This window comes from Trachypithecus francoisi, unplaced genomic scaffold (assembly GCF_009764315.1).
Source record: "Trachypithecus francoisi isolate TF-2019V2 unplaced genomic scaffold, Tfra_2.0 Lachesis_group6, whole genome shotgun sequence".
In the NCBI taxonomy this organism is placed as follows: Eukaryota; Metazoa; Chordata; class Mammalia; order Primates; family Cercopithecidae; genus Trachypithecus; species Trachypithecus francoisi.
This window is the reverse complement of record NW_022681471.1, coordinates 13,959,611-13,986,625: the sequence shown is the minus strand read 5'-3', so window position 1 is coordinate 13,986,625 and position 27,015 is coordinate 13,959,611. Positions and strand designations below refer to the sequence as shown.

Below are 27,015 nucleotides of genomic sequence, written 5' to 3'. Positions count from 1 at the left end.
GCAGGTAGGAAATCTAAATTTTGTTGATTCATATTTCCTTCCTCTGCTCCCATATCCAGCTTTCTCCTCCTCTCCACCCTATAACACCCTGATCTTTCTCATTTCGACTTCCCTTCCTCTGCCCGATACCTGCTCATTAAGCCCTACTTCTCCTTCTCCTCCTCCTCCTCCCCCCACCTCCCTCCACCTCCCATCTCAGCTGCGGCTAAAACCTGGAGTCTTGTGGAAAAGGAGAAAAAAAAAAAAAAAAACTCGGCTGTGAAGCTGTCAAACCGGGCATGCTCAGTAGACAGGGCAGGTTTTTTGGTCTCGAGTAGCGGAGAAACATTTTTTGCACCACCGCGACCAGCCTTAGAGCGCGGCGGCGGCGGCCACGGCAACATCAGCCCAGCCATCAGCCGTGCAGACGCCCAGCACCCGGCAGCGCGGCGAGCTTCGGCTCAACCCGGAGTTCACCTCCGAGTGCCCCAGGGGCTGAGCTCACCCCTTCTGCTCTCTCACACACGAACACTCTTTCACTCTCACACACACACACGTATACACACTCTCTCGCACACACAAACGACCCTGGGCGCAAGCACCCTTCTGGCAGGTCGTCCGCTGGTGCAATAGTAGCCAGGTTCGGTTCCTGCCTCCGGCGGCCGCCGGTTTAGAGCACCGCCGCCAGCAGCCGGAGAGCAATGCGGGGGCCCAAGCGGCAGCTCCAACAGTAATGTGGATTTACAGTCGTTTCCCGCAGGAGTCGGCCGAGACGTCCTAAGTCCCGGGCACTGGCAGCGCCCGGCGGAGCCGAGCACCTGGCGAGGGGGCGGGGGAACCGCACCTGGGGACGCCGCCGAAACTTGCGCTTGGAATAGGTAGGTGCGTTTCTCCTGACTCCCACCCCATTCCTTCTCGCTCCCGCCCGCCACCCCCAACCTTCTACCCCAAGGACTACAGGCGAACTTCGCACCGAGGCTGCAGGCGGCGGATGGCGGCTCCCGGCTGTGAGCGGCTGGTTGAGTCCGCTCTGGGACTCCTGCCCGAGGTGGCAGAGCCTCCGCATTCTTCTTCTCCGGTCTCTGCCTGCCATGGGGCTCTGGACCATCTGGGGCAGAAGGCAGGTCGGCCTTGTTCGCAGTTCAAGCTTACAGCGGGCCCTGGCGACGCTGCCCTTCGAGGGCTCGCTGGGCTTCCCAGGCGGCACTTTTGCCAACCAACTCCTTCAGTTCTGAGAGGGAGCCTCCTCGCCTCGGCTCTCGCGCAGAGCCCAGGCACTCTAACAAGTGGACCTGGGTGCCTGGGGTGAGGATGGGAGGCTCGGTCTAAAAAGAAAGAAAGGGGCGCTTCTCTGGCATCCCTCCCATCCTGGAGCGTTTTCTGGGGGCTCTGCCACTGGGGTCCAGGTCCTGCTGTCTCCCCAGAGAAGATGCCCAAGGGCTAGGACGCACTTTAGTACCTGTTTGCTTCTGAATTTCTATTTGAGCCTCACTCAGGGAGCCCGGGTTCCAGGGGGAACTCCAGGACCTCCTAAACTACGCCGCCGTCGAGGGCCCCACCCGATGCGTCCTCCCTATACCTTTGTCAATCTTTGTCAAAAGAGACAGTCATTACAACCCAGGTGGTGCTCCGGGAGCCGTCGGTGTTGACTTTAACCATGCGCTCCAATGTGCAGGTTTGTGTGTTTCCGCATTTCATCCGGAGACGTGGTCCCCCAGATTCAGCAGCGGCCAGCACATCTGCGAGCGCCAAGCACCCGCTAGGCATGCTTGGGGAAATGTAACCTCACTTTCTTTCATTCCATAACGGGAGGATTGCCAATTTAGTTTCAAGATGCTTTGCCTAGAGGCGGAGAAGGGGAGACTGTTAGCGCTACTTGGTGAGTCGATGTGTTTGCAGTCAGGAGTGTATTTAAACATTTCAGTGAACCCGATGCAGTCAGTTGTTTACAATTGCGGAGACAGAAGATCTCACTCCACTAGTAGATGTTTCCACGTCTGTGTCGCCACTGGGAGAGTAGGGGCGGGGGCAGGGGCTGGTTTGCAGCTCGCACTCGCCGTCGGCAGCTTCGGGTTGAGCAGATCTGCATCACTGCTACTGGCGATATGCTAATAGGGGTAGAAAAGCTCTACATCTCCAATATGAAACAATTGGTCAGTAAACGTCCTGAACTTTACCATTTTTTTCCTGGGATACCAACCTGGAGGTGTATTTTAGGTGGCTCAAAGAATACAAAGAGAAGTTCTTAATGCCACAGAAAGGAAATTAGTGACCATTTGGTTTTAAAGACCAAAAGGAAACGAAACATCCCAGTGGACTCTAATAGGTACCGTTAGATTAGCGTTTAATTGATCGCGTTTGTGATAAGTAAGTGTCACAGACAGCTTCCTTGAATTTTAGACTCTTGTTCTATGATTATAATTAACAAGCCAGGTAACAATGTACTGTGAGAATCAATTGCTACTCTTAACGTGTTTGAGGAGAACATTGCAAATGTCTGCTCCATTATATTTTTTGGCTGAAATAGCCCGGTTCATCTTCCTAGTCCGAAGTCTTCTGATCTGGAGCAGTGGATACTCCAGTGTTACCAGAAAGGGTAGAGTCTAAGAGGGAAAAGCTTAAAAAACAAAATTAATGAAAAGGCGATCCACACCTTTAACTTCTGCTCCATGATTACCCAGCATCTGCTTGCTTGCTCAGCCCCGCTCCTTGCTCTTCATATCTGCAATGTGGGGAAAAATGAATTCTCATAAGGCATAGTAAGACCCTCAAAGTAAATAACTGGAGAAACAGAATCCCAATTTTGCCATTTTAGTTCAAGTTCGTAACACGATTTTGTGACGCATTAAATAATTTACTATTGCAAAGTTGGGGTTTGTAAGGGTAATTAAAAGCTTTCAGGTATGCCAAAATAATGTTGAAAACTTTTCATGATCAAAGAAAGTCAAAATATGCATTTAAAAAGGGATCATGTAATTCCTAAAATAAATCCATGCTCTAAATGTTATTTAAAAGTTTTCAGGTTGTTCCCCAGAATGTTTCTGAAAAACAGGTGTTTCTGTAAAACAACTCTGTGAAGAAATGTCAACATTTTCATAATAAAACTAGTAGAGTCCAGTCCTGAGAACAATGTCAGATATACATAGCAGAAGAAAACCCACAAATATTTTTGCATACATGAAGTAGTATTTTCCATTAGGTTTAGGTTCCAATTATGAATTAGGGACAGTCATGTCATTTGACAAAATATACAGTGAGACTAAAGGAAAGAATGCTTTGTAGAATCAATGTGCTGTAAAGGTGATTAAGATTTCAAATATTCAAACATATAGGTGTATTAAAATAAAATTACATTATACTTAACTATCATCACATTCAAAGGCCTAATTCAGTCTGAATACCCTAGAAGTCTCAGTGTTTCAGTTCGGCTGTTATATGTGTAAATCACACCCACATAATCATAGTTTCCCTCATAGTCATTGATCCTTTCTGATACCTTGACCAGAAAGATTCTTGCTGAAGCAGAACAGTCTAGCATTCAAGTTTATTCTGTACGATATTACTTTAAATTGTCAAACTGCAAAACATTCCTGATATGTTGTTTCTGAAAACAGAAAACTTAGTGGAAATTTATTTTCCGTGACAGCCTTAAAAACTTGGAAGTAGTAAGAAATTTTAGGGTTAATTAATAAAACAAAAAAAATTCACATTCTATGTTAGAGATAGATATTTGGAATCCATATAATTTTTGCTTGAAGCTTGCTTTTCCTAAGTCATTCAGTTTCAGATTTAAGTACAGCTATCAAGTAGTTGGTATAGATTATGGTTAATAAATTCCCTAAAGTTTCCCAAACAAGTTAATTATTATTTATGCATTTATTTATTTACTTACTTATAAATGACCAGAGTTCAAAAGAAGACCAGTACTTTGAATACCTGACTCGGTGATTAATTGTTTTTAACAAAAACAAATTTTCTTATAGTACTCATATTTGTTCTCTCTCTCTCTCTCTCTCTTCTCTCTCTCTCTCTCTCTCTCTCTCTCACACACACACACACACACACACACACACACGCATGGAAGCAATTGCTTGTGAATGCCTTGAATCAGGTATAAAACATGTACAATAGTTTTATTAAAATTATATATATTTGTTAAATTGCTGTGGATTTTAACCTCAAATTTAATAATCCACGCGTACTTTAAAAGCTTCCCATTACTTAACATTTAGAAGAAAGGTTTAAACTGGATTCCTAGTATGACTACAGGCAGATGAAAAATATTGTAAGGCACAGAATTTAGCAATTCTGACCAACAGCATATACCCACGACTGGAAGTGTAACTGCTGATTATAAAAATTAAAAGGAATCAAATTTTAGAAATGCTCACATATACCACAATTGCTTTAAATAATCTGTAGAGTCTGAGTATTAGATTAAATCACTATTTTGAATGGAGATTGTTATTATTTTTCTTTCCCCTAAAAGGTAAAATATTCTGAATCCTGGCTTAATATATTATTTTTATTCCTTTCTGTTTTCCATTGATTTTTTTTTTTAGAACAGAGGAAAGTAAATATCAAATATAACCAGCTAGAAACATGCTTAGTTTGAGCAGGTGAATGCTATAAAAGGCTTCACACAGCTTTTGATTATTCTTAACAACCTTGATGGCCAACCATAGGTGTCTGTTCAGTATTCAGTGCTCTGTTATGGCAATTTATATAATGTATAGAGATTTTGTAGTTTGCTAGACGTGCTGTGGTACAATTTAGCAAGACCAGCAAAACTGCTTACATTTGGAACCCATGAAAAATAGGGCTGAGGAAATTGGAATATGATGGCATAGACTGAAAATTATTATATAACAATATTTATATCAATTGCAATGCTAACATTTCTGTATAGAAATAAAGCTAATTTTAATTTGAAAAGTAAATATTTTTACATGTGACGTGGATCCCTAATATTTTAAAATAGTAACGTAGAGTCTAATAAATGAAGTCTATTAGATTCTTATGTAACTTCAGGACCGATTTCAAGGCCTGGAAGTATAATCTTGGATAATTTACAACTTAAAAAATTATTCTAAATTGTACTTCCTGTCCGAGCCTCCAATTTAGGTAAACAATAGCATATGGTGAAACATGCATATATGCCAACTAACCACTACCTCTTGGATGATGTTTTTAATGTGATGTAATGATTCTGAAATATTGGATTCTCCATCCCCGCTCTATTCTAACTGTAAGAGTGGAGAAGTTAATTGAAAAATGGACACATAAAAACATGTTAAAATCTCTTTTCATATGGGTGGATCATCGCCTGTGAAGTTCTTACCTGGGAGCCTTTATATTTCTGCTTATGGTAGGTATGTGCCAAGGTTAATATTTCTTCGGTGGGTACTTACGATAAATTTCTATGAGCTGTATTTAGGTGACACCCAAATATGTGAGTGCACCATTCTGTCAACCATCCAATTGTTTGGGGTGACAAACATCTGGTTGTTTGAGAAAATTGTTTACTTAGTTTCTGGGTGTTTTGGAGTCACTTAACAGACTGATGACCCTTAATATCCATGTCAAAAGAGAAAAAATAAAACACTTTAAAATACATGTAAAATTTCTTAAACACTCTGGGTTACTATAAAATACCTAATGAACTAAATGCCATCGTGAATCTACAGCCTTCTACAAAATGTATAAGGAGATGTTGCTTGCATTCTCCAGCAATTACAGAAACAGAAACACACCGACCTTTTCAGCAAGCCAGGAACTTAAAAACTTTAAGTTCGATTTACACTCTACTCCCCCTGCCCTGCCCCCACCCCTGCCTCCTGCACTGATTCATCAGTTTAAAGAAATTGACTTAAGGGGCTTGATACATTGGCTTCTTAAAATTTCCTGTACCTCATTTTCTACTGATTGTGCTACTGCCATGGAAACTAGACGGGACAGACAGCTGGGAGTCACTAATTCAGAATGGGAATCTGCTTGTTAATTTAATTTCATGCCAGCCTGTTGGTCCCTGAAAGTAACTGTAAAAGGCTGGGGAATTGAATTTGCTAGAAATAAATGATTAAGCCGAACGAAAAATCAGTGCCATCTCTGTCATTTTCCTGAAGATCTTACTACAACCCTCTTTGTCCCTACTCAAGCAATTTTTTAAAAATAATCACAGAAAGAGAAGTTTGATTTGTGCATTCCTATTGGTATGTATGTATTCTATGGAGCATTTTTTGTTCTAATAGAACATTCACAGCTGTAAAATAGTTTCATAATAGCTATTACATTGAAAAAATATGTTCTTTCAAATTATGATTTTGTACTTTGAAGAAGCCTAGTTAGTGATGATAGGAAAACATAATATAAATGATGCTTGAATTTTCCAGTAGAATTGGTTATTTTTCCTTTTCAAATAAAAAAGTCTTATTTACAATATCTATGCCCCACTTTTATTACAGAGACCAAATGTATTTGAATAGATTTATTTGAAATTTTTAAAACAGTCATTTTACCAGTTACCAGAAGGCATACTGATTGTTTTAATTTTAATCGACTAAGTTATAAATTAATAAGTAGTCAACAATGAGGAAATTGCCTTTTAATGTTTCTCATATTCTGTTGTAATGTTTTGTGGCTGATTATGAGTTATGAAATTAAATTTTGGAATCACAATCTCTATGATGAGCTGAATTGCAATCCATGTCAAGTCTTTTGTAATACCGGCTAAAGCCCTGAGAAACTAATATTATTTTTCTGTCAATTTGTAGCTGTAAACAAATGTCTATATTATGGCTGAGGAAAGATCTTTGATAATGAAACAAAGAATGGAAAGATAAATAGATGTAAAGGTCAGAAGGTATCTTTCTGTTTTAAAGTTAATAAAATTTCAAAATATATATATTCAAAGTGAAATTATTAATGATAGAATGAAGTAGTTATTCAAAAGTTTAGGAAAATTAATATCCACATTTTTACAGTTTAGGGAATACTGAGAATATCAGTATTCAGTTGTTGAGTGTTGAATTGCTTGTATTTTATTCTTTGGTTTATTTTTTGTTACTTGGACTATATCTGTGTGATACTAAAATCTGACTAAAACTTAAAAAAATTGGGACAATCATCACAGAACATGTAAAAGTCATAATATCGGCATTTTCTTTGTCATGTCGATTTCCTCTAACCTTTCAGCAGATGCTTGCATTTGGATGAACAATGGAAAAAGTCATTCATTCATTTGGATGGTTCCAGTTTCCACTGTTTATTCAAATGCTTGGTTTTTATGGTGCTATAGCCTCAGTTTCCCTTTTGAAATCACCATATATTTATTTTTCAATTGTTTTTCTCTTTAGCTGAAAGATAAGTATTCAGGATGTTGATGCATATTATACCTATATATTTAACTTTCAGTAGAATTTCTATATGGTTATATTAAAGGAAATCCAATTTCATTTTAATGTTTTAATGTTTGGAATCAATTTAGTGTTTTTACTTGCCTGTATGAATGATGACTTTTAAACAGCCAAAATAAAAGCACATGGCTATCAGTTTGCATACTTCCAGGAAATTCTGATCACTGGCTAAGGTCAAAGAGAAAATTTCCCAGTTGCATGGTTTTGCATAATTTGTGGATTCTAAGTGTGTATATTACCTCTAATGTCTCTATCTGGTTTAGACACCTGCCAAAGAGAAGGTGCCAGATTAGATGGACAATTGGTTTATTAGATATTGCAATCCCTATGTCCCAGCTGCATACATTTTAAGAAAACTCTTCAGTTGTTCAGATAAATGAGAAAAAGATACTGCAGATGGCTTATCTCAATAATCCAGGTTTTTTCGGGTGCATTTAAAATTAAATATCCTAGGAGATGATTAATTCAGGAAAGCTATTGATAATGAACTCATGCTACACATCCTTTGCACCTATGATGATACCTTATAAAGGTGTTTCAATCTTGCTAATTACCACCTGTGTTTAAATATAGAGGTGTATAAATACACTATAACTACACAGCGGCTGGAAGCCTTCTTAACCTAAAATTTTGGCCCTGTTTTTAGCTTACTCAATTCCTATCAACAAAATGTTTGTGGTCAATGTTTTGAATTTATACTCTGTGCCTTATCCTCCTCCTGCCTTTAACGATTTTCTTTTTTAAAGCTGCTCTGCTTAATTGCAAGCATTTGAGTGATACTGATGTGTGATCTGTTCTATTAACTAGCCCAAAAATGTGTTTGTGTTTATGTGTGTGGGGCTGACATTTTTTAAATGAATTTTTATGAAAACATACATACATTGTGGATAAGGATTTCATAAGCATCATTTACAGACACATATAAATACATCACTTATTTGCTTACTCTATACTTCAAGTGAATATGTTTTTTGTAACATTGACTCATTATATGCTTAAAGCTTTAAGCAATGTAGGAAAGCATTTTAAGAATTGTGAAGCAAGTCAAAAACAAGAAACTTTTTTGGGGAAGATAGTATTAATTTCACTAATGAGATCTAGTGCCCGCTAAGGGAGAAGAACAGTACAGTTGATTGGCCAATTGATACTTATTGCTTAGACTTGAGAATAATCTTACATTTTAAATTATCAGTAAAATCACTCTAATTCCTTCCTTCCTTCCTTCCTTCCTTCCTTCCTTCCTTCCTTCCTTCCCTCCTTCCCTCCTTCCTTCCTTCCTTCCCTCCTTCCCTCCTTCCTTCCTTCCTTTTTTTTTTTCTCTTTTTAAACTACTTTTAAGGGTTGGGTTGCTATATAGTTTTAAGAGAAAGGAAATAGGCTTTAGGACACTCACTAAAATATTGGGAGTGATTACTCTTTCTATTCTTCTTCTGATTCTGGCCAATTATTTATATATGTTCCAGATAATTATAAGCATAACATGAGATATTATTATTTATATGGTTTTCAGTTCATACCCTCTTTCAGTTATCTTGGGTAGGGGCTATAATGTCACACTGATTTACTGGGTGGTATTTATTATAGATTTACTCTGTTCATGTATTCATATGCTGCTAGTACATTTGTGATATATCTTTACTGTTTAGTCTAATAAAATCTCAACACTTAGGTGTGACACCATTTATTTTTGGTTTGGAATTCATGAAGTGTCAACACAAGGATGCTACATTTTCTTCATTGTTTTGTTCTTTTCCCTATTTGAGATATTGCTTTGATGAAACATTGGACAACTTGTGAAGATAAGGTAATTTTAATGTAAACAATTAGAATTCAGTGCAAGTGAAATATTTTAACCAGTAATTTAACATGGAAGAGCGAACATTTTAACAATTTACTTCTGTAAAACATGGAATAAAGTATCCTTAAGAAAATGTGTAAAACAGCAATAGACATAGTGAGAGAACACTGGTCCCAGATATTTAGCAAAATACATGGAACTGCTTTACTATTGAAAGGGAAAAAATTAACATTTACACTGATAATCTGTGACAATGGGTCTTGAAGTCTCCTGTTTTCCATAGAGGCTCTCCAGGTCTCATGGACTGGTCTCTCCTTTTATTGAAAACTTCAGTATTACATAGTTTTGGTTATACATCATATAACAATTTTCATGAAGGAAAATTTTGATTTACTCATTCTTCCATTCATTCATTTACTAATTTATCAAACCTTATTCAATGCCTCTGTTTACCTGGTGCTACAGAGACATTAAAAATCATCTTTGAGAGACAGATATATAAGCATACTCTGGTCATGTAACAAATGCTTTAGTAGAGGAATAATTAGAATGTTCTGGAAACTCAAAGGTTGATATAGTTTTATAAATAATCAGCTATTTGAATTGATTCTTAAAGAGTGTCTAGGACTTTTTTTAGTCAGAGAATATGGAGCACCACATTCCACATGACATTAGGGCTGTGAAAGAACACAAAGTTAAATTAGCAATGGGGAATACCAATCTAGGACAAGAGAGTGCCATTTTATTTCCTATCCGAACCTGGGGAACAGAGGTCAGGGATAACGTCTTATTTTATTTCCATTTATGTGTCTGACATACAGAAGAGGCTTATTACACATTTGTTGAGTGAATGATTGGGTTGGTATTTTGCTGCGTGGAGATAATCCTAGAAAATGGTGTTTTTCCTGAGGTTTATCCAAAATTAAGTAGTGTACTAATTTGTAGTAGAGTCAACTGAATGAGATAAGGGATTTTAAAGTGAGGGTAAGGTGAATCAACCTTGTTTTAGAAAGACATCACCAGTATGGAGGAAGAATTGAAGTAGATTAAGAGTATAGTAGCAGTGAGAACAATAGAGAGGCTGTACTGCAACTATGACCAATTATGAGGATATGAACCAAGGCAGTGACAGTAAGGATGGAGAGGAGTGGACAAATTTGAGAACCACTCATGAGGTAGAATCAATCATTCTTGGAAATTGATTAAATTTAGGGTGTGAGGAAGAAGGAGGGAGTGACTCTGAGGCTTTTGGCTTGGAAAACTACATAATGCTATGAAGCAGTATAGGGAACACAGAAGAAAAAGTTAGTTTTAGTGGGGATAATGAGGTCAGGTTTGGACTTATTCAATGTGAGACACCAGCTAGGCATCCAGATGGAGATGGATTGTGCCAGATGGAAATTACAGATCTGACTGGGTGCAGTGGTTCACGCCTGTAGTCCTAGCAGTTTGGGAGGTCAAGGAAGGAGGATTACTTGAGCCGGGAGTTCGAGACAAGCTTGGGCAACATAGTGAGACCTCCTCTCTTTTTTTAAAAAAAAATTAACTGGGCGTGGTGGTGCATCTTTTAGTCCCAGCTACTCAGCACTCTGAGGTGGGAGGGTTGCTTGCTTGTACCTGGGATATTGAGACTGCAAGTGAGCCATGATTGCACCACTGCACTCCAGTCTAAATGACAGAGCAAGAGCTTGTTTTTAAAAAATACAGATCTGAAGATAAGTCTGGAATTAGAGATGTGGGTGTCATCAATCAACATAGTAGTTGAAATCATAGGGGCAGTAGATGAGCTTAGCTAGAGACTATATACAGTCATCTCTTGCCATCTGTGGGGACCGCGTTACAGGACCCCCCACCATAGATATCAAAATCCACACATAGTCAAGTTCATTATATAAAATGGCATAGTACTTGCCTATATCCTAAGCATATACTTTAAGTCATCTCTAGATTACTTAACAATACCTAATACACCAGATGCAATGGTGTGCTTGCCTATAGTCCGAACTACTTGGGAGGCTGAGGCAGGAGGGTCCTTTGGTCCCATGAGTTTGAGTCCAGCCCGGGCAACATAGCAAGACCCCACCCCTAAAAAAATAACCTAATACAATACCTACACATCACTTTATTCACGTGGATTCAACAAAGTACTTGCTGTGCAACAAATTCAAATTTTGCTTTTGGGCACTTTGTGGATTTTTTTCCGAATATTTTTGATTCATGTTTGATTACATTTACAGATGTGGAACTCATGGATACAGAAGGTTGGCTGTATAGAGTAAAAAGAGAAGCAAAGATGAAAACTTGAGAAACACTGCATTTAAGAGTTTAGTGAAATAAGAGGAGTCTTCAAGAGAGAGGAAGTTAGAATAAGATTAGAGAGGTACAAGCCGTACAAGATAACAATAAAATAGAAGCTAAGGGAGGAAAGAATTTTATAAATGCTATTTGGGCAAAGACATGAAAAAATAATTCACAAGAGAGGAAATAGAAATGGGAAATGGAAAAAAAATAAATAACTGAAAAAAACCTCAACCTTCAGTAATCAACATAAATGATATTCAATGAATATAAAGTTTCTCTTATGCAAGGCAAATAAGTTCTAGAGATCTTTTGTACAACATAGTGCCTTAAAGAACAATACTGTATTGTACACTTACAATTTTAAGAGGGTAGATCTCATGTTAAATGTTCTTACAATTTGTATGTACATGTGTACATACAAATTAGAAACAATAAATGCCTGTTTATTTTAAAAATTAAAATAATGCTCAGTGCAATTTTTCAAGTCCCAAATGTTAGAGTCATTCTTGATTTCTCTTTTTTAACACCCGACACCCAACCAATTAACAAATGCTGAGTCTACCTTCAAACTGTATTCTTTATCTAAATAATTTTCTTCTCACTCATTACTAACACTCTAGAACAAACTACCATCATTTCTTACCTGGGCTACTGAAACAGCCTCCTAATTGATATCCTAGATCCATTTTTGTTCTCATATAGTTTTTCACACAGCAACCGGGATGATCATTTTAAAACGTAGACAAGATCTTATGATTTGCCTGCTCTCTGGCTTCCAAAGGTTGACTTCTCATCACACTTTAAAAAACTTGAAAAATTAAAAAAAAAAAAAAAATCTTTACAATGGCCTACAAGGCTTTACATGATTTGGTCACTATTTATTGGACTTCATGTCTTACTATGTTCCCCCTCAAACATTGCTCATAACATTCTAGCCATATTGCCCTTTGATTTGTTTTTTAAACATGCCATGCATTCTTTTTTTGTCTCAGGGCCTTGTGCCTGCTTTTTTCTCTGTCTGAAATGATTTTTCTCCAAGGTTTCTGCAGGCTTTACTTTTGTTTTAAAATAAAGAACAGAAGTTTATTTTCTCCCAGTTCTGGAGGCTGGGAAGTCCAAGATTAAGGCACTGACATTCAGTGCCAGTGGGTATTACTCCTTCTGCTTCCACGATGGTGCCTTGTTGCTGTGTCCTTCAGAGGGAAGTACCCTGTGTCCGCACATGGTGAAAGTTGAAAAGGCAGGGGGGGAAGCCTAACTCATTCGCTGGACCTCTTTTATAAATTACCGATCCATTCCTGTTTTAATCACATCCCAAAAGGTCCCGCCTCTTAATACTGTTGCATTGGGCATTAAGTTTAAACAAGAGTATTGGAGGGGACATAAACAATCAAACAATAGAAGTATATAATAGATCCTTTTTGACTCTTTCAGGATCACACCACCATAATGATGTCACCAAACAAGGTGAATGGAACATTCTAGCATTACAAATAATAATAAAAACGAACATGTATGAAATGCTTCCTAGAAAAAGCACTGTCCCAAGGACTTTATATGTGTTAACCCATTTAATTTTCATTCACACCTCTCCAGGTTTACTTTCTTGCTTCGTTCAGATATCTGATCAAATGTTCCTTCATCATAGTGGCCTACTCTGACCATCCTATGTAATGAACTTTATTGTCCTTCATTTTCTATGCGTTTATCAGCTTCTATTTTTTTATATTACTCATCATTAACTGGCATCATACTGTATTTTTATCTTATCCATTTTTCTAGAATATTAGTTTCTTAAGGGCATGAACTTTCTTTTTTGTTCACTACTATATCCATATCACCTAGCACAGTGCCTGATATATAGTAGGTGATTAATAAATATTGGTTGAGTAAATGAATGACTAATAAGGACATGATGAAATATTTGTTGGTGTAGATTTGTCAGTTTGCTGCAAAAGCCTTAATGATGTTCATAACAATAATTTTACTTCTGGGAATTTGTCCTAAAGAAATAACATGAAATAAAGAAAAAACTACAAAGATTTTCACCAAGCATTATTTGTGATAATAGAAAATATGAAGGAACCTAAATGTTCAACAAGGCAAATGTTATGTGATTTATGATATATCTAGACAAGGCAATATATAATGGCCATTAAAAAAGATGATTACAAATATTTTAAGATAAAAGGAAAATGTTTATGTTATACTACCAAATGATAAACCAGGGTGTAAAATTATATGTATCCGATATGTAAGAAAGAAAAAAGACTTGAAAAAGATATACAAAAGTGCTAAAAATAATTATTTCTGATTGAAAAGGGTGGGTAATATGTTATTTTTTCCTTTATTATCTGTATTTTCCAAATTTTCTGTAATTAGACTGTATAACTTTTATTATCAGACTTAGTGTATTTACAAAAAAAAATTACCATATTAGAAGTGAGGTTTGGGAATAAATAACAAAGAGAATAAACCCATTTTTCTTGAGATATATTGCTGGAGGGACAGGAATATGCCAGTTTTAACTGAGACCAACTATTCTTGGACTTTGTTTTGAAGAGGACTACAGAAGAGAAAATAATTGAGATCCACTGATCCAATGTGGTCTTCACTCACTAGAGAACCAAAGAGGGCAGAACTTACCTGCTAGGATTTGAACAGGATGTTCAAGGGAAATTGCACAAATTAAGTCTTCTTCAGATTGCTGTGGAAAGCACTAGCAATTTGCTTCATGTAAAACAGAAGTGATTATTCACTATATTTCTTCATGTCATGTAGTAAAAACAATTAAGTGAAGTTAGACTATAGATTACTTGGCTCTTCAGCCACAGTCACCTCTAATGGAAAAGAAGAAAAATAGCATTGACAAGTTTTGGCAGGTCTCATCATTAGAAATGCCTATATTGCCAGAAAGAAAAGAAGCTTCAGCCAATAATGTAAACCTAGAAGTGCTCTAGGCCTTGAGGAAGAAAGTGACAATACAGAGTGTTGCAGCATTAATTGTCTGAGAGCACTGATCATTGTAATGAGAAAACTCTCTCTCTTATTAACACAATTATTTTCTACAAAGTCTTTGAGTAAATGTCCCATTAGAAAAATTTCATTAGGAGTTTCGAAGCATATATAGTGATGTAAAGATATACTCGTTAATAAAATAAAGTGTGACCTATATGCCACCCAAAGTCTCTTGAAAATAGAAATGGCATTAATATACGTATTAAAATTACAGTATAATTGAGTGATTATTTTTTAAAAGTAAACATTTGTACCATTTTCTAAACTAATGGAAATTATACTTTTAACATCTGTTTGAGAAATATACCTATCCATACACATGTATGCATATTCACATTATGTGCATATTCATATATACATATATTTTTGATGTCAACATCTTGACATTGGCTTTTAGGCCCTTCTTCTGCTCACCTCCAATTTATGCATTTTATCTCCATAGCCAATCTCTGCTGATAGTTTTGTTTTAAGAGGCTGAGAACTCAAGGAAGTAGAGTATTATTATCTGTGTAGGAAGAAACAACAGAAAGTGGTGCTAATTAAGGTCCAGTCTAGATGATCTCTTAATGAACTGTCCAGATTTGGACATAGGACTCTGCTTGCAGGGTCTAGCCTGTCTCCAAAACCAATAGTCAGTCCTGTGAGATGTATTTTTAACATTTGTATAATAGCTTCTGCTGTTTTTGCCTCTGTTTTTGCATTATTTGGCTGAGTTCGGTGATGGTGCTGTCAAACATTCTAATTTCTCTTTCTTAAATGGTAGTTAGCTCACATTCAGTATTAAGACAGTGAACAGTTTCTTTTTTGGAAATGACTTCTTGAATGGAATAGAGAGATAAAGGGTGAGGGAAGTTGTACATGTTCAGAATTGTTAAGTGATGGCAAGTAACCCGTGGTATCTGACATAGATCAGTGTATTAACTGGCCTTCTCTAGTCCTAAATGGGGTGACACACTCCTAAAGGAGCCAGCTTGAAAACAATGGAGAAGTGAGCAGAGAAGGGCTGTATCATTTTGAAGCCCTTCCCCGACCACCCCCCACCCCCACCCCGGTCTTCTGTTTATCTCACGAAGGCAAAATGCTACATATAGGGCAGTTTATTTTTTAAAGCATTTTTTGCTAGCCTCCTTGCAGAATCAGCCTGATGTATATGAAGCCAATTTCTACAGACTTGCTCTGGTATGTGCAGCACAAGAGCCAGAAATATTTTTTGTAGTCTGGATCTAAGTACTTTCTGAAATGTCTTCCCTTGAAAGATTCTAACTTAGCACTATTCTGGAACCACATGAACATTTGAGCAGAATTACATCTTTTTTGAGCAACATTAACAGTGATGAAAAATGCACATCAGGCAATTAGATTGCAACTAATCAAGAGTACCACTTCAGCCTAGTATGAATGATTTATATATAGTGCATTGGATATGGAGATCATTAGTAATAATATGATACCCTGTTGTCATTATAAGATCACCTTGGTGATCTTTGTAAGATATTTGTAAGGTGACAATGATGTTATTGACCTACATTTTAAATATTGCATTTAAGTATTGTCTTCTGTCTTGATTTACTGGTAAAAATTTTAAATTGTTTGCTCTTACTACTGAGATTTTTCCTCAAATATAAAAATAATAGGTTTTGGGATTACTTCATTAATAAATTGGGGCCATAAGGTTAATTAAGTGCCAATCATAAAATATTAGAATGTTAAATTTTAAAGTTTCTTTTTTCTTCTGCTTTAAGTTACACACTGCCTTTTCTTTTCTTTCCTTTTTTTCTTTTTTATACAAGGTCTCGCTCTGTCATCCAGCCTGGAGTGGATAACACTCCAGCTCACTGCAGCCTCAATCTCACAGCTCACTGCAGCCTCACTGCAGCTTCAACCTTCCAGGCTCAAATGATCCTCCCACCGCAGCCTCCAAAGTAGCAGAGACTACAGGCAGACAGCATAATGCCTGACTAATATTTTTATTTTTATTGTAGAGACAGGTTTTCACTCTGTTGCCCAGGCTGGTCTCGAACTTCTGTACTCAAGCGATCCTCTCACCTTGGCCTCCCAAAATGCTTCGATTACAGGCGCAAGCCACCCTGTGTGGCCCACGCTGCCTTTTCTAAAATGGATTTTCGAAGAATTAAAAACATATAATAACTCTATATATGAGTAATATATTTATTATAGGAAAGTTAGAAAATACAGATACACAGAAAGAAGAAAATCATATATAATTTACATACATGTATATCTAAGCTGAACTCACATTGTGGTTACTTTACAATGTGCTTATTTAAATAAATATTTCTGAACATCTTTCTATGTGAATAAAATATATTAGACATGTGCATACACACGACATATATATACACACACAGACCTACACACAGAAAGAGAGACAGAGACAGAGACAAAGAGAGACAGAGTTGAAAAAAAAACACCAAAAAATGAAAAGAAAAATTTATAGTCCCCTTTCCCCCATCTCTTCCAGAATGTCATTTAGAAGCAGCAAATTAAAGACATACGTAGAAATTATACGAAGTGATCATTAACATCTAACAGTTCCCATATTATGTTTAATGGCTGCTTAGTAATCCATTATATAAATAAATCATTGATTTATTTAACCAGACTCCAATTATTGGATATTTAGGCAATTTCTGATATTTATTACTATAAAAACATCATGAAAAATTCTTATACATACCTCTCTGTATATATCTCTGATAATTCCTTTTGAAATGTTTAAATGTAAAATAACTTGATCATAAGGAGGACATATTTTTAAGGATTTTGGTACCTACTGACAAGTTGCCTTCCATAAATATTGCACCAATTTTACATTACTAATGAATGACTTTTCTTTTTTTTTCTTTTTTTTTTTGAGACGGAGTCTTTCCCTGTCGCCCAGGCTGGAATGCAATGGCACAATCTCAGCTCATTGCAACCTCCGCCTCCCTGATTCAAGCAATTCTCTGCCTCAGCCTCCCGAGTAGCTGGGATTACAGGCACCCACCACCAGGCCCGGCTAATTTTTGTCTTTTTAATAGAGACCAAGTTCACCATCTTGGCCAGGCTGGTCTTGAACTCCTGACCTCATGATCCACCCGCCTCAGCCTCTCAAAGCGCTGGGATTACTGGTGTGAGCCACCGCACCTGACATGAAATGACTTTTTAAAAGTTTATATGTTAAAAATCCGGGTGACTTCATACTGGGTATACATTAATCAGAGGAAGAAGTGTATCTCTTAAGTGGAGTAAATTAGTGGGGATCATATAACAGCACAGCTCCTTCCTTAGTCTATTTGTCATGCCATAAAGGAATGCCTGAGCTGTGTAATTTATAAAGAAAGGAGGTTTATTTGGGTCACAGTTCTGCAGGCTGTAAAGAAACATGACAACAGAATCTGCTTCTGGTGAAGACTCAGGAAGCTTTCAATCATGTCAGAAGGTGAAGGGGAGCCAGCATATTCAGAGATTAAATGATAGAGAGAGAGAGAGAGAGAGAGAGAGAGAGAGAGAGCAAGCCAGACTTTTTGTTTGTTTGTTTTCAACCAGCATTTCTCATGGGAACTAAGAGTGAGAACTTACTTCCATGATAAGGGCACCAAGTTATTCATGGAGGATCTACTCTCGTGATCTAAACACCTCGCACCAGGCGCCACCTCCAGCATTGAGTATCAAATCTCAACATGTGACTTGGCAGGGCCAAACCAAAAATATCCAAACCATAGGGGAGACACATTTTATAGTCAATTTTATACCTGTTGAATAAAAGATGCCATATGGGACGTTGGGAAAAGGACTGAACCAAAAGTGAGGTGACATGCATTCTAATCCTGGCTCTGCCACTAACCACATATGTGAGTTTGCAAAAGCCATTTAACCTCTCTGGGCCTTAGTTTCCTAATCTTAGAGTTGTTTGAGAAATAGATGAAATACATATCTGAAATTTATTTATAAATTGTAAAGGACAATTTTAATGTAAGAAATTAGGACTACTATAAATTCTTTACACTACAGTGGAAACTCCTTGAAATTGTGGACATTTCATCTCAGAATGACTGGTATATTGAGTGAAAATTAAAGAAAAAAAGGAAATTGAATAGGGTTCAGTTGGGAGAGTCTGTGGAGTGGGTGAGAATTTCATACTCCTCCAGGTATACTCTTCTATAATTAAGAAATTCTTTTTTTAGCAGCATAATTAATATAATTAGTTGAAACTTCAAGTAGACCTTTTAAAAAACGGACCCTTTTATCTCTTCTGAATTGCACAATGAATATTCTTTTTTTTTTTTTTTTTTTTGAGACGGAATTTCGCTCTGTAGCCCAGGCTGGAGTGCAGTGGCGCAATCTCGGCTCACTGCAAGCTCCGCCTCCCGGGTTCACGCCATTCCGCCATTTTCCTGCCTCAGCTTCCCGAGCAGCTGGGACTGCAGGCACCCGCCACCACGCCCGGTAATTTATTTTTGTATTTAGTAGAGACGGGGTTTTACCGTGTTAGCCAGGATGGTCTCGACCTGATCTCGTAATCTGCCCGTCTTGGCCTCCCAAAGTGCTGGGATTACAGGCGTGAGCCACCGTGCCCGGCCTGCACAATGAATATTCTTTTTTTTTTTTTTTTTTTTTTTTGAGATGGAGTCTCGCTCTGTCACCCAGGCTAGAGTGCAGTGGCCGGATCTCCTCAGGTCACTGCAAGCTCCGCCTCCCGGGTTCACGCCATTCTCCTGCCTCAGCCTCCCGGGTAGCTGGGACTACAGGCGCTGCCACCTTGCCTGGCTAGTTTTTTGTAGTTTTTAGTAGAGACGGGGTTTCACCGTGTTAGCCAGGATGGTCTCGATCTCCTGACCTCGTGATCCGCCCGTCTCGGCCTCCCAAAGTGCTGGGATTACAGGCTTGAGCCACCGCGCCCGGCCACAATGAATATTCTTATATTCACAACCCTCATCTCCACTTCCAACCCTGCCCCACATGTATCACTTCCATTCTTTCATATAAGGACTGCTTTGGATTTGCATGCACATATGTTTGAAGGATAATTTGGCCTAATTTGTTTACAGGAATTACAAGGGTGACCTTTATTCCGCTGTCTCCTTTTTGATTCCCATAACTTCTGGACCTATCAAGGTATGTGCATTTTACACTGAATTTTACTTTGAGAATTGAACACATAGCTACATAATGTGAAAAGAATGGAATGTTTTGGTGATATAGTCAGTTATATTTATTGCATGTCATGTAAATGAAATGCATTGTTTTAAAATTTTTAGTCTATTTGTCCGTTTTATAGATAAGCTTATGTCTATACCTCATAATTTTTAGTGTTTGCAGAAACAAATATGCAGGCTGTCTTACATGTCTGAATAATTCTGTGACCTTTTCCACATACAGCTACTAAAATCAGGAGTCTTCTTAACTAATGGGAATATCTGCAGAGTGCATATGAACAGCAGTAGCCAGAGAATATGTTTGCAAAACTATTTAGTAGTTCTTAGTGACTACAAATAAATATTTCTCCATATCAATGGAACAGATATTTCCATTCAGAAAATTTTACTGACATAAATATTTCCCTCCTGAAATGAATGTTTTGATTCTTTAGTAAAGTCTCATGTAAAATATTTGTATTTACACAGGTATTGCATTCATTTATTTACCCTTCCATTCTACCTTCTCTTCATCTACCCATCTATCCATCTATATGTCCAATAAACAGGTATTGAGCAACTTTTGGGCAAAAGTTATTGTGCCTTTTTTACTGGTAAATGTGCCAATGTTAGTATAATTCAAGTGGAGCATTGAGAATGTTTGCTTCTGTATAGTCAGTCCACTGTTAGGTGTACTATGTGAGAAAATGTGGCAAGATGAAGGATCTCCCTCACTGGTTTTATTTTTTATTAAAATATTGTTCAATGTTCAGTCCTTAGTAACTAAGGCATAGAAAACATTGATGTTTTTCCCTTTGCTACCTATATCTTGCAGTACTATGCATCATTAATCAAATGTGAATTCTCATTTCAAGCTATAAAAAAGTCAAAAGGATGATCTGAATTTGTGGTAAGTCTTTGGCATCACTTGATACTTTAAGAATATGTAAAAAAGAATTCTGCAAACTCTCAGAATTTGCGTTGCCCTTCTAAAAATATAACACAAATATCTCATTAAGAGTTTCATTAATTGGGCTCCAATTATTGGATATTAGTCTGTATCAGAAATTTAAAACAGATTTGTCAGTTTTGACTATACATGTAGTTCTATTAGCCTTTCTTTCAGAGGTAATGTCTTTAAGGGAATACTATTGCCAAAAAGTTCAGATTACTATAGGAAAAAAAATGTAAGATCAGAAAATAAAATGACATTAAAAGATAAACTTACTTAAAAGGTAAGTCAAGATTTTTGCATGTAATGTCATTTGTGAAAATAATTTTTTAATTTGGTAATTGTGAGTCTGCCAGTTGCGCAATACTAATTGCAAGGTATTTTTTACACTAAGGAAGTTTAAATGTGTGGAAAATGTTAGTCTTACTAAACTAATGTGAATGAACGGATCAGAATGGAGAGGAAAATACCTGACAGACCCAAAGAATGCACACTTATAAAAATAATTGTCACTAAATATTTAAAAGTTTCAGAGAGCAGCTAGTTTCCCTATTTTAGAAAGACAACATTATATAGTACAAAAGCCCTTGTTTGTCAATCAGAAAACCTGGGCTCTACTCTCAGTCTTATATTAGTAATATGTTTCTCGTCAGGTCACTTCTCCACTCTGAGCATTGGTTTTCTTATGTCTGTTATAAAAACATTGGGCTGAACAACTCCAACTGTCCTTCTGTTCAAACATTGTATGATTTTTAGAAAATTCAGGACTGTTCTCAGATATGCAATATGGAATCAAGATTAAGGATTAAATTGGAATACACATACCATTTAAAAGATTGCTCCTTGTTAAGTGGTTTAGTGAGTTTGTAATAGTATATTTATTTTTCTTTGATTTAAAGCAATTGTGTATTCTAACACCACTATCACTCACTCCACGCGTACTGCTACTGGTGTTATAATAAATAGTTTCAAGCTGAAGTTTAGCTACTAGTCTCGAGTCTTCCTCCTTGATAAAAATGCTTAACTTTGGGATGCTGCTGTGCTTCTTCTCTGTCAGTCTGTTGGAGTTCAGCAAACTATGTTTTCACCTTCTTGCATGATGGTCGTTCAAGGTCAAGCGTCTCTCTATACCTTGAAACCATCCAAGTGCATAACCTGATGACTTCAGACTCCAATGCTTTCAATCTGGCACCCTTCATGAGCATTGATTCATATTAAAAGATTTAAAATATATTCTCCTTCATCTACATATCACAGCAGTAACAACTTGGGCACAGGACAGTGCCTGAGAACAAATAACCACTTGGAGTTAATGATCTGAGGGGCAGCTGAAGGACCATTGACACTTCCCAGTCAGTTCTTTGTCCCTATAAAATGCCTACTTCTGAGGTGCCGAGCCTTCAATAATTTTTCTGTCTCACATCAGATTAAGTAGTGACCATAAATAATAGCATTTAATACATAATAATGAGATATGGCAATGCAATAAAATATCAACAATTCTAGTACTACATTAAGATGGCTATTCTGATGAAACCAAAAGAATGAGCAGTAAATGAAGTTCATGAATCATAATATTTTAGAAGAGACTTTCACCTTATTGATTTGAAATGAGATATAAGAAAGAATTCATATGGTTTAGGGGAGCAGTTCCCTTTTGCTCTGTATTCCACTGATGAATGATCTAATTTAGAAATAATAAAAAATGCCTCTGACATCTATTTTAAATTGATTTTTAGATAGTGTATGTTCAGCTTTTTCCCCTCTTTTTTAGCACTAGATTCATTTTTCAAGATATGTACAGCCCTGAACTAAGTTACAAATACAACTCTACAAATGTTCTTTTCCAGAAGAAGCACTTTTTATTTATTTATTACTGTGACAAACATTAATAAGTCTCTACAGTGTGCCAGGCATGGTGCTAGGTGCTGGGGAAACAAAAAGTAATATGGAACATAGTTCTCACTCATAAGCTCATCATAGAGAGTTGGGGACTGTGCTATACACAGAGAAATAAAATAATCAAGTGTTGTAGGTATGGAGTTTCTATGAATTTACTTGCTCATGGCATTTTTAAAATAAGTTTAAAAGATTCATATATCAAAACCTACTGAGTAGGGCAATGATATGTGTAATCTAAAATAGCTCTCCACTCGAATCTACAGGAATCATCGGTTATGGTGGGAGAAATGCCCCCCTCCAAAAGATGTCTGTGTCCTGATCTCTGAAACCTGTGAATATGGCATGTCACATGACAAAGAGGAATTAAGATTGCAGATGGAATTAAGATTACTAATCAGCTGACCTTAAAATAGGGAGATTATCCTGGTTATCTCTGTGGGCCCAATGTAATTACAAGCATGTTTAAAAGTGGAAGAAGAGGGCAAAAGTGAGAAAAACAGAGAGATGGGCACATGAGAAAAACTTGGCCTGATTTTACTGGGTTTGAAAATGGAGGAAGGGGCCATGAGCCAAGGAAGGTAGATGGCCTCTAGAAAGTGGAGAAGGCAAGAACACTGATTCTTTCCTAGAGCCGCCAGGAAGGAATTCAGCCATGCCGATACCCCGATTTTAACCTATCAAGACCCACTTCAGACTTCTGACCCCCAAATCTCTAAGATCAGTTTGTGTTGTTTTATGTTGCCAATTTTGTGGTAATTTATTACAACAGCAATGGCAAACTAGTACACTGAGGTTTACTCAGTATGGAAAATGTGAGAAGTCTAGCTGTTGATCATGATTGCTGAAAGGCATTCTTCATGCTGAAATTGGTGCACAGGGTTATTTACCTAGTGACCATTTTTTCTAGATATCCATATCAGTCTCCTCCATCAGAACTACAGCGATTTGTGAGGTCCCTGAAAAACCTGGCAATTCTGACACTCCCACTCCCAATTTCAGAGAGAATTTAGTCCTCCTTCCCTCTCCTTCTGTGGACCACTTGTGCTCCCTCCTCCTATCCCCTTGTCCCCTATTTCTCCACATTGATGCCTAGGATACAAGGTTTGTTGATAAGTGAGAAGTAAAAAATTATCTTTTTCTTTTATGGAACACCTGCAGCAGGAAGAATGATATAGGCACTAATATCCTAATAGGTTACCCTGGCATGGGTTTCATGGCAATCTAAATGTTGAGTATTAAGTATAGTGTGAAATTGAAGTTTCAAGCTAGTGGCCTGTTGCTCAGGGCCAGTCCTCAGATATGTTTGTTTGCAACCCAGAATGTTTTCTCTCCGCTCTTCTCCTTTTCTTCCTTTTTAAAAATGTTGTAGCTTGAGTGTGTCCTCTTTAATTTTGTAGTAGAGGGTAGGTGCATATGCTTTGGGATTTAAAACCATGAGAAGATCCAATTCGGCCACATACTGACTGTTCAGCTTGGGCAAGTAGATTAAGAATAATCTCTCTAAATCTCAATCTCCTAACCTCTAAAATGAGAATAATATTTATACTTCATAGAGTTATGACGTTGAAAATGGCATGCAAATAATTCATAAAACACCTTGCACAATGCCTGGCATATAACATAGTGTATGCTCAATAATATTAGCTATTACTTCTGCTACTATTATTGCTATAGTAAGGGCACAAAGGATGGGCAAACAATTTCATCTGGTAAGGGGATGAGAAGCAGATATCTGGAAAGGCTTCATGGAGGAGGTAATGCTGGTAATACTAGAGCCAGGCCTGTGAGTGTGGACTGCTGGGGAATAGGGAATGGCAATTTGGTATTGTCAGATGAAAAAATGGTAGGGATGAGAATATGTTCTAAGCAAAAGAATAAGTGGCAGAGAAATATCAAATAGCCTGGTCTCTTAGGGAAACTGTGATCAGTCTTTACAGGTAGAGGATCATGTGGAATGTAGGCATGAGAAGAGATAAGGATAGAGAAGTATGCTGGAGACAGATATAGATGGATTTCCCTAGCTTGTATCCTACTAAGGTGCATCTCTTTTTTTCCTGTAGGCCAGTGATTTTCTAATGTTGCTTGTGAAATTTGAAATTTGGTTTATTGCCCACTGACCCCTTTCTTGCAACCCCTGAAACGGCTACCTAGGAACACTGATTATTTTATTTTATTTACATATATATATATATATATATATATAGACAGATAGATATAATTTTCATTTTATTATTTATTTTTTAGAGATAGGGTCTCACTATGTTGCCCAAGTTGGTCTCAACTCCTCAAGTGATCCTCCTGCTTTGGCCTCCCAAATTGCTGGGATTACAAGCATGAGCCACTACACCTGGTGGAACATGGTTTAAAAGTCACTGCTCAGCCGAGCACGGTGGCTCACGCATGTAATCCTAGCACTTTGGGAGGCCGAGGCAGGTGGATCACTTGAGGTCAGTGTTTGAAAAGCAGCCTGGGCCGGGCGCAGTGGCTCAAGCCTGTAATCCCAGTACTTTGGGAGGCCGAGATGGGCGGACCACGAGGTCAAAAGATCGAGACCATCCTGGTTAACACGGTGAAACCCCGTCTCTACTAAAAAATACAAAAAACTAGCCGGGCGAGGTGGCAGACGCCTGTATTCCCAGCTGCTTGGGAGGCTGAGGCAGGAGAATGGCTTAAACCCGGGAGGCGAAGCTTGCAGTGAGCTGAGATCTGGCCACTGCACTCCAGCCTGGGTGACAGAGCGAGACTCCGTCTCAAAAAAAAAAAAAAAAAAAAAAAAGAAAGAAAAGCAGCCTGGCCAACATGGTGAAACTCTGTGTCTACTAAAAATACAAAAAAAAAAAAAAAAAAAAAAAAATTAGCCAGCGTGGTGGTGTGCACCTGTAATCCCAGCTACTCAGGAGGCTGAGAAAAAAAAAAAAAAAAAAAAAAGTCACTGCTCTAGGAAAGGAGGAACTAGAGAAAGAGGTCAGTAATCACGTTTGTGATATAAAGGGCCCACCCAGGTGGTAGTATGGAGGATGGATTGGAGGGATCAAATATAAAGACCAAGAAATCAGTTAGGAGACTATTGCTAAAAGCTAGATAAGAGATGATGGGGGCAGATGGCAATTGCCAATGGTGATAGCAATAAAGAGACAGAGTTGAACAGTGATTCTCAAACTTGAGTGTGCATCAGAATTACTTGGAAGGCTTGTTGAGAAACAAATTGCTGGATTCTACACTTGAGTTTCTGTTTTAGTTGGTCTGAGGTGGGGCCCAAGAATTTGCATCTCTAACAAGTTCCCAGGGGATGCTGATGCCACTGGTCCAGGCACTACACTTTGAGAGCCATGGGATTTGAGATATGCTATGTAGAACTGACAGGCATGAGTCACTTATTACATATGGAAATAAGGGAAAGGTTTCTGGCTTGAAAGGGTAGTCAGATAGTGATACTATTCAGCATTACTAAAAGCAAGTTTAGGCTGAGTTGAGAAAGAAAATGTTCATAACCCTAGCAAGAGAGGGCAGCTAAAAATCTTTATTTTTTTTTGTAGAGATGGGGTCTCACTTGGTTGCCCAGGCTTGAACTTCTGGCCCCAAGCTGCCCTCCTGCCTCAGCCTCCCAAAGCACCAGGATTAGCAGCTGGCCTTTAAAAATCTTTAAACAAGATTTATGATCAGATCCTAGGCTTTCTTCTGGGCAACCTGATTCTATACTTTTGTATTACTAGCTTCTCTTGCTCCCAGCCCACCCCCATTTATATGCCTTGGTGCCATTCACATTCAGGAAGTGAAAGTACAACTCTGGGAGGGGTTAGAATAATGGATTCCATTTTATACCTGTTGAGTTTGGTGAGCCAGCAGAACATCTAAGTGAGAAAACCTGAAAAAATAATTTAGGCGTTAGTATTTGTTTATTTGTTTTTAATTTAAAATGATGTCATTTCCTTATTTCAGGTTGGACATTAACTCTTCTTTGTGCAAAACTGGAGTAGTCAAAATATAGGTCAATTTTTTTTTTTTTTTTAAGAGATGGGGTCTCATGCTTTCACCCAGGCTGAAGTGAATGGCACAATCATTGTTCACTGCAGCCTTGAACTCCTGGGTTCAAGCAATCCTCCTGCTTCAGCCTCCTGAGTAGCTGGGACTATATACATGAGCCACCATGCCAGGCTAGATTGAGCTATCATGTGCATATTTGCTATTAGTCCTATAAGGATTTTTGAGTGTTAAATTTGCTCACAGCTGACAATCATTCTTTTTATAGTATAGATCAGTGAATCCAAAACACGTTTATTTTAAAATCCCCCTTGAACACCCGTGTGACCTAGCTTTCTCTACATTACTTCCTTACCAAAAAAGAAACATTGAAGTATGGCAGAATATCCATGTGGGTAAGTAGAGGAGAATAGGGGAGTATCATACAGATTGACCTTTTTCTTCTTTTCTTTCTTTTTTGTAACTTATTTCAGTAATGGTCAGATATTTCACTGAATCTATCTCTCTAAGGTTGAGAGTAGGCAAAGGAAA

At 37.7% G+C, this 27,015-nt stretch overlaps 1 protein-coding gene across 1 annotated transcript in view; it reads left to right on the top strand.

The window, feature by feature from the left end:
* Positions 1-316: 316 nt before the first annotated feature.
* Positions 317-27,015, top strand: part of LOC117078438 (teneurin-1-like) — a 348,633-nt gene continuing 321,934 nt past the window's right edge. Inside the window, exons 1-2 of the mRNA XM_033201992.1 lie at positions 317-857; positions 19,563-19,629. The gene's annotated coding sequence lies outside the window, so the exon portion shown is untranslated. The remainder of the gene's footprint in view (positions 858-19,562; positions 19,630-27,015) is intronic.